The 8,422-nt window shown below is 48.6% G+C and overlaps 1 long non-coding RNA gene across 1 annotated transcript; it reads right to left on the minus strand.

The window, feature by feature from the left end:
• Nucleotides 1-2,844: 2,844 nt before the first annotated feature.
• LOC116071454 lies at nucleotides 2,845-7,812 on the minus strand. Its single transcript, XR_004110906.1, has 2 exons — nucleotides 5,915-7,812; nucleotides 2,845-3,750 (listed from the first exon to the last, which is right to left on the minus strand). It is a non-coding gene; the product is annotated as an uncharacterized LOC116071454 (long non-coding RNA).
• Between the last annotated feature and the right edge of the window lie 610 nt (nucleotides 7,813-8,422).

The raw sequence follows: 8,422 nt of genomic DNA on the forward strand, positions 1-8,422 counted from the left end.
AAAAAATAAAAAAAAATAGAAGTGGAGATGCTGAAGGATTGGCAGAGTCCAGGGAGCTCTCAGAAAAGCAGTTCCTCAAACTAAAAAAAGGATGGTTTGTAAAAAGGGATCAAATGCAAATTAGTTTGATGTTTTTTTGAGTAGGGACCTCCTTTATTCCCAGCCCAGACTCTTCAATCTCTTATTTCTCCCTGCCTCTATCTAGTTTAGATTCATGTATTTAAATGAAGTCAGTTGTGCCCACTTTGATCTAGAGGGTCTGTAGTTTCAGACTGTCAAAGGGCTTGCTGTTGTCTGGTAGTGCGGGGTTGGGAATACAGAGAAAGATGGATTTGTGCACGTTATTTTACTAATACACCAAACCAAGTACTTGATTTAGCTATATCTAAAGTTAAAAACAAAAACAGAGGCACTTGGTGGTGCCTTTAATCTCAGCCATCAGGAGGCAGAGGCAGGTGGATCTCTGAGTTTGAGGCTAGCCTGGTCTACAGAGCAAGTTCCAGGGTAGCCAGGGCTATACGGAGAAACCCTGTCTCAACAAAACAAAAACCAACCAAACAAAAATCCCACCATTCGGTGGAAGTTTACAGTGTCAGGGATAAAGTCACACAGTGAGGGTTTTCTTGGCCACCAGATCCAGAGTCCTGTCTCTCTGTGCTGTCATTTGTATCCCTCATATACCCTAATCTCCAACTCCATCTTCAACACCCAGTCTTGTTCCATCTGTTCCTTCTCTCAGTTCTCCCCATCTTAGATTAATTGGAACCAAATGCAGAAGCTGTATCACTCAAAGAAAAAATTTTAAAGCTTTTGTTGTTGTTGTAGTTGTTGTTGTTTCAAGACAGGGTTTCTCTGTGTAGAACTCACTCTGTAGACCAGGCTGGCCTTGAACTCAGAAATCTGCCTGCCTCTGCCTCCCAAGTGCTGGGATTAAAGGCGTGCGCCAAAAAGTATGAGTACACACTGTAGCTGTACAGATCGTTGTGAGCCTTCATCTGGTTGTTGGAAATTGACTTTTAGGACCTCTGCTCTCTCCAGTCAATCCCACTTGCTCTGGTCGGCCCTGATCACTCAGGTAGATCCTGCTCCGGCCCAAAGATTTATTTATTATTCAGACATACCAGAAGAGGGCGTCAGATCTCATTACGGGTAGTTGTGAGCCACCATGTGGTTGCTGGGATTTGAACTCAGGACCTTCAGAAGAGCAGTCAGTGCTCTTACCCGCTGAGCTATCTCACCAGCAAACCTCCCCCCCCCCTTTTTTTTAAGAGAGAGAGAAAGGGCATAAAGTTAGTCGGAGAGTGAGGTGGAAAGGATCTGGGAGGAATTCGGGGTAAGCTATGACTGAAATATCTTGTACAATTTTTTTCAATAAAGAAAGAAAGGCCGTGCTAACTAGTGTTGTCATAGTCTGAAGTGTGTTGCCCGTGTCCTCTTATGGGAGCCGTTGACTCAAATGCTACAAAAGCCCTTAAGTCACCGGTCTGTCAACATTTCTTCCCTGTATGATACAGCAATCTTCTGAGGGCTCACGTGGACCTCATGGCTGACCTGTCACCAGGTGGGGACTGGGTGGCTCAGCTCAAGTGTCCCCAGGTTTGAGACCAACAAGATGGCTCATTGGGTAAAGGTGCTTATTGCTGAGAGTCTTATCATCTGACCTTTGATCCCCAGGACCCACAAGGTGTGAAGAGTACACCAAGTTGCAAGGTGTTCTCTGACTTCTACAAGTGTGGACACACACACACACACACACACACACACACACACGAATAAATAAATGCCAAAAGTGTAAAGCCTTCCCAGGTGGCTGATGTCCCACCACAGTAGAAACCTCCTGAGACCCTATTCTTCCAGTTTAAAGATGAGAACTACACCCCAGGGTCCAGAGGGGCACCTGCCCAGGAGCACACCCCACTGATGCCCACACACGGGGAACTTGAGCCCAGTTTTGTTGATGTTGCTTCTGCTTTGTGGTCTCTCTGTTCTGCGCGGTGTTTTCCCACTCTGCAATGTGCCCGGTGAAAGAAAGGTATGAGCAGACACACAGGGTGTGGCTCCCAGTGTCTCTCTTAGACACAGCACAGCTCGGAGTGCAATACGTGCACAGAAGATGGAGAGATATGGTCAGGGATGTGGGATTGTTGCTCCTCGGACCCCTAGCCTCCTCGGTGCTCCGAAGTACCGTCTAGTATTCTGTGTGATCCTGTCAGGGAGTGCAGGGGCCCAGAAATGGGATTTGATTTGGGGCTGGGACACTCTCGTAGTCAGCACTAGGCAGGTACCTTCCATCTTGGTCTGTATTGCTGGAAACACACAGGCTTTCCATTATGACACCCACTAGCCAGCCAGTGCTGACACCAATCACTCCAGGCTCAAGTCTCAACCCTCCTCATTTTCAGAGACTCTGTCCCCTTGGATGGTTTCCTCTGACCTGTGTGGGGCGGCAGGATCCCGGCTGATGCCTCCTGGGTGTATTCGCATCCGCTCCGCCTCATCTCAAGAAACCACTGGAGGATGAGTTCCATGGAAATGAGGAAGTGAAGTGGGGAGAAGGGCCGAGAGCCTCACAGAGGGATGGAGGGGCTCAAGGGGGATAGCTGTAGTTCCCACAAAAAGGGGGTGGCACAGTGTAGCAACCACCCCCCCCCTCCCCAGCGAATCACAGTGCAGACTCGTTCAAGGTTATGGCCACCAAGCAACTGGCTGTCTTGATGTGTGGATGGATGCAAAGTATTCGGGTGTGTCTGATATAGAACATACTTCTTCGGGCACCACCTGAGGGTACTGACATTCCTCCAGGCAATTGTTTTCAGTGTCTCAGTAGTGAGTAAGAAAACCAAGGTGGGTTATTTATTTATTTATTTATTTATTTATTGTCCTTTAACTTACTTTTTCCTGGGGGAAAAAAAAAAACGGCACACCCTGTAATCTGAGCCCTTGGAGAGGCTCAAATGCCAGAGGACTTGAAACTTGGCGCACTCTGCTCCGCAGTTCTGCTGGTACCTCGCACTGCGTGGGGTCCACCAGCCATTCCTTAGCAAGACAGGCGTGCGTCTCCCACTCAGCTTCTCCAAGTTCAATGTTTTCTAGAGAGTCACACGAAAGTCCATAATTCAAAGAAATTCTAGGGAGTGATTAGCAGCCAGCCCAGGGTAAGGGTGTCCTCTGGGTGTCCACGTGGAGCGTGTGATGAGCTCCAGGGTCTTAGGGTAACTGCTGTTCCCTTAGGCACTGGGCTTCGCTCTCCCACGCACACAGGCATCTGGTAATTCTCTCTGTGTTCTAATTCACAAGGAGAGCATTTCAGAGTTAAGGATTACTTCCAGAAAAGAATTCAAAAACTTCCTAATAAGCTAAGTGATGAACACAGAGTCAAGCGTGTGTCTTAGGTCATCTGGGTAATTTTGTGCCACCGGCTGAAGTCTCAGCTTACAGAAGGTAAATTCTGAACTTGTGAATCTTGGCTGCCTGCCGACCTCGACTCGCTGAGCAAACAAATTCACCTTCCATAACAAGCGTGCTGCGGGAAGCCCATTGGAACCTACCTTGGTACAAAATACACTTGGTGGACTGTTTGAGGCACAAAACAAAACAGAAAACGCATCTCCCCTTCCCCTCTTTTTCCTTGGCTTTTCCTTCCCCTGGAGCTTAGGCTGAGACAGCCCAGCAGCTGGCTGTGTGGTAGGTAGACTCATTACAAGGAAAGGCTCCCCCGTGGTCATCAAGGGCGGGTTTTCTTGTGGTTTGCTGCAGAAGGGGTAGAGAAAGACCTTTAAATTTGGGTGTTAGCCAGGTGTGGTGGCCCATTCCTTTAATCCCCCCCCCCCCCCCCCCCCCCCCCCCCCCCCCCGCACTTGGGAGGCAGAGGCAGGGGGAATCTCTGTAAGTTCAAGGTCAGCCCAGTCTACACAGCCAGTTCTAGGACAGCAGCCAGGAAGGCATAATATATAGAGAGACCCTGTTTCAAAAAAAGGAAAAAAAAAAGGTGTTCAGAGTTAGTGGTGTCCTGGCAGGAATCATGTGCCAAAGGGAACAGCTGAGGAAACCCTGAAGAAGTGACTTTTGCTCCCTTGAAGAACTGTATCCCCTCCCCCAATGCACCAGAATCCAGAACATTCGGGTGGCAGCTTGAAATAAAGCCGCCTCCACTTCAGGTAATGCTAATCTTTTTTTTTTTCTCTCCTTAAATTATCGCCAGGGTGTAATACTGTAATTTTGAGTTCATAGTTCATGTATAAATTGAAAGTAGAAGCTGGACAGACAGAATTGTAAGAGGGAGGAGAGATTCCATTAGTTTGTTCAACAAATATTTATTGACTGGCAGCCCAGCTACTTGGTGGCCACAGAGCTACGCACCCAAGACCAGCTCTGCTCTTTTGAGAGTTCTTCCTAGAGGGAAGAGAGAAAAAAGATAAGAATAAACGTGTATGTGTAGCTCTGTGCAGACATGCGAGAAACAACGCCAGTGTGAAGTTCCAGCCTGCACCAGGAAGAAGGTGTGGAGAAGCTGGGTGTGCTGGAGGTGAGGGTGGTCTCTACAGGAAGTGAGTAATGTCACTTCTCTGGGGAAGAGTGCTCAAGGTTAGCCTGGGCACTTGACAAAAGCAGAAGTTGGGGGAAACTCGCATCTGTGTCTGTGGTCTGCATATTTGCAGTTAAGCTTCACGGCTCTTCCTGGTGGTATGCATATAGAAAATGGCGGTGTTCCTGTGTTCCAAGGGTCTAGGTTTTGTGTGAGGTCAGAGGGCGACATTCCTTGCGCAGCATGAGTCAAGGGTAGGTGGTTTCTACTTCCAAGTTCCCTGAACAACAACTTAAGTAACTTGTGACCCTGGGGCCAGTGTCAAAGGTGTTTGTCACAGCTCAGCAGTTAGAAATGAATTAAAAACCAGTGAGATGAGAGACTTTGATCGTGGGTTTCCTCAGTTTGAATAAGGCTGACTGGCAAATGGGACAGCTGCTTCTCATCACTTTCTTTTTTTTTTTCCCCTTATTTATTTATTTTAGATATTTTCTTTATTTACATGTAAATTTCTCCTTTCACAGTTTCCCCTCCAAAAAACAAAGAAACAAACAGAAGCAACAAAAACAAACCCCTGTTGCCTCCCCCCTCCCCATGCCTGCCACCCCACCCTCTCCCACTTATTGGCCCTGGCATTCTCCTACACTGGGGCACAGAACCTTCATGGGGCCGAGGGCCTCTCCTCCTACTGTCTCATCGTTTTCTTATGACCAAGAACCTAAATGCTGTTCAGAAGCCAGGGCACTGCCTGGAGTCACGGCCTGGAGAGAAGGAGACAGAGCTAGGTGCCACAGCTCTCATTTGGTTCCATGGAGTGGCTCTAGGAGAGTGGGAGGGCAGTGGGACAGTTGGGACTGAAGCCAGCACTCAGGGTCACCGGAGGCCCCTTTCACATCCTGAGGGTCGGGACTGGGGGCTCAGGGAGACTCGCATCATGTTCCTATTTGATAACAGACAAACCCACCCCATGCCATCTGACTAGAGAAATCCTATAGTCCAAACATCACAAGATGTTCAGAGTGGTCACCCTTGAGGTAGATGGTCACTTGTGTATGCTTTTGGCTGCCCTTCAGTGAATTTTCCACTATTAGCCACAGAGAACTGAGCTATTCCTATGAGTATCCATCGTATCCCCAGTGCCCCACAGGTACCAGGGCTAGCATCAGTCAGAGCAGAGCCTTTCACAGCTCACTCTGCCAGGTTATATTTATACCGCAAACCTCTACATTTTTTCATGATTGTGGGTTTTGCTGTAAGTGGATTTTTTGGGGGGGTAGGGATGAGCAAATTCGATCTACGGTCTTCCTGGCACTTTCTTTTTTTTTTTTTTCCAATCTGAAATCTGAGGGGTTGTCAGGGCCACCTCCATCCTAGGGCCTCGACACTTACTTAGAGAATGACATGGGAGAGGTGATATGACGTCTTTGGGACCCAGCAGCAGTTTCTGAGTAGACCCACTTAAGACAGTGACCCTTCGTGTAGACTTCGCTGTGGATTTCTCTTTGCTTCATGCTTTCTCTGTTCTTGTGCCAACAGCACACCTGAAGCATCCCCAGCACGAACACTCAGTAGAGAGGCTTGGTGAGCGTCTATCTCCTTAAGGTTCCCCAGAAGGTGTTCATAAAGAATCTTGTAATGCAGGCTGGGGGTGTAGCTCGGTTTGTAGTATGCATAGCTAATATATATGAAGCTCTGAGACAGTTCCCCAGCAGAGCCTGAAATCAACTGTGGTGGCACATGCCTGTAGTCCTAGTTCTCCAGAGGTAGAGGTGAGAACAGGTTATCCTTGACTAGGTAAGGGAGTTCAAAGCCAGTCTGGGCTATGCGAGCTCTGTCTTCAGTCAACTTTATAAAATGCCAACTGAGGAAAACACGCAGTGAAAACGTGCGCCAAGAGCCTGAAAGCCGGCATCACCGTCAGGGACCTGTTCTTTCAGTGTCCCTGGAAAGGCAGTGGAGCGAGCCTCCACGGTCCAGGGTACTCGTGAGCTCTCCGTCCCTGGTTAATCCGGTTAATCCGCAACCTGGTTGCCATGGGTGAAAGCGAAAGTCACACAGTGGCTTAGGAAAAGCCTCTTCCAAAACCTGACCTCTGACCTCTGAGCTTCGAGCTGGCGTAGGAAAGGACTTGGTTGGACTGGACTTTGTCCAGGGTCCATGCAGAAGGAGCTGAGGAGGCCCTACCCTGCGGAACAAACAGAGACTGCTGGGTACACAAGGAGGGAAGGAGTGGGGGAAGGGGAGGGGGTGAGAAAGGGAGGAGCCAGAGACCACAGGGCTGCCTCTCACAGTAGGCTCACAGGGGTGCCTCTCACAGTAGGGCTGGGCTTTGAAACACAGCTTCCTCTGAGTCCTAGAATGAGTGTCTATACAAATCATGCAATTAAATGAGCAAATTGAACAAAGGCAGGCATGGCAGTACATGCCTAGAATCAACGCCAGAAGTGGAGGCCGGAAGATCACTTCAAGGTTAGGCTGGGATACCTGAAACCCTTAAGGGCCTAAGTAACTAACTAAATAAACAAATCGTGCAACAGACCCTGAGCTACAGTGAGGGCACAAACAAAACAGGAGCCGGCTTTAATATCTTTTAATGTCCACCTTGACTATGGAAGCCTGGCTTATGGGAAGCCTGGCTTCTATCCACAGCTCCACCCTGAGCTCAGAAGAGGGTCTATATATATCCTGAGGCTAGTGAGCATCGCCCCTGGTTCCTTTTACAATAAGAGCAGCCAACCCCCAGGCCTCTGTCCATGTGGAGGAAAAACTGTATCACTGTGTTGACAGAGATCCCAGCTCCATACGGCTGGGAGGGAGCCACGACTCCACTCCTGACTGTGGCTTCTCTTCCTTCCTATGTGTGAGAAACAGTCTCTGGTATAGACAGAGACAAAGGTAAGAGTTTGGCCTTAAAAAACAAGCAAGCAAGCAAACAAACAAACAAACACCCCTTAGGTCAACATCATAGAAACAAGCAATACAACGGGGGTGGTCGCCTGGGGCTGAGGGAACTGAAAGCTGTTTAGTGAGCATCAAACTTCAGTTCTGTGAGGTGAGAAAGTCCTGGAGAGAGTTGCACAACTGTGAGTGTGCTGAGTGTATGTGTGTGTGTGTGTGTGTGTGTGTGTGTGTGTACATGTACCACCTGTATGCAGGTGCCCACGAGAGCCAGAGAGGGTCTCCTGGAGCTGGACTTAGAGGTAGCTGTAAGCCACTCAAAGCGAGTTCTGGGAACTGAACACAGGTCCTTCGGAAGAGCAGCATTCACTCCTGACTACTGAGACATCTCTCCAGTCCATGAACTATGCTTTTTAGCACAATTTTTTTCTTTTCTTTTCTTTTTTTTTTTTAAGATTTATTTTATTTATTTTATGTGTATGAGTACACTAGCTGTACAGATGGCTGTGAGCTATCATGTGTGTGGCTGCTGGGAATTGAACTCAGGACCTCTGCCGGCCCCATTCTAGCCCATTCTAGCCCGCTCGCTCTGGCATCATTCACTGTAGCTGTCTTCAGACGCAACAGAAGAGGGCGTCAGACCTCATTACGGATGGTTGTGAGCCACCATGTGGTTGCCAGGATCCGAACTCGGGACCTTTGGAAGAGCAGTCAGTGCTCTTACCCACTGAGCCATCTCACCCGCCCAAAATGTGTAGCCCAGACTGGCCTCGAACTTGTGATCCTCCTGCCTCTGCCTCCTTCAGCAAATCCTGCCGGCGTTCGCCACCACAACCAGCAAATATTTATTTTATGTATGAGTCCACTGTAGCTGTACAGATGTTTGTGAGCCACCATGTGGTTTCTGGGATTTGAACTCAGGACCTTCAGAAGACCAGTCAGTGCTCTTAACTGCTGAGCCGTCTCTCCAGCCCCACAATTTTTAAGAACAAGATTGTT

The sequence above is a fragment of the Mastomys coucha genome, unplaced genomic scaffold (assembly GCF_008632895.1).
Source record: "Mastomys coucha isolate ucsf_1 unplaced genomic scaffold, UCSF_Mcou_1 pScaffold1, whole genome shotgun sequence".
Classification (NCBI taxonomy): Eukaryota; Metazoa; Chordata; class Mammalia; order Rodentia; family Muridae; genus Mastomys; species Mastomys coucha.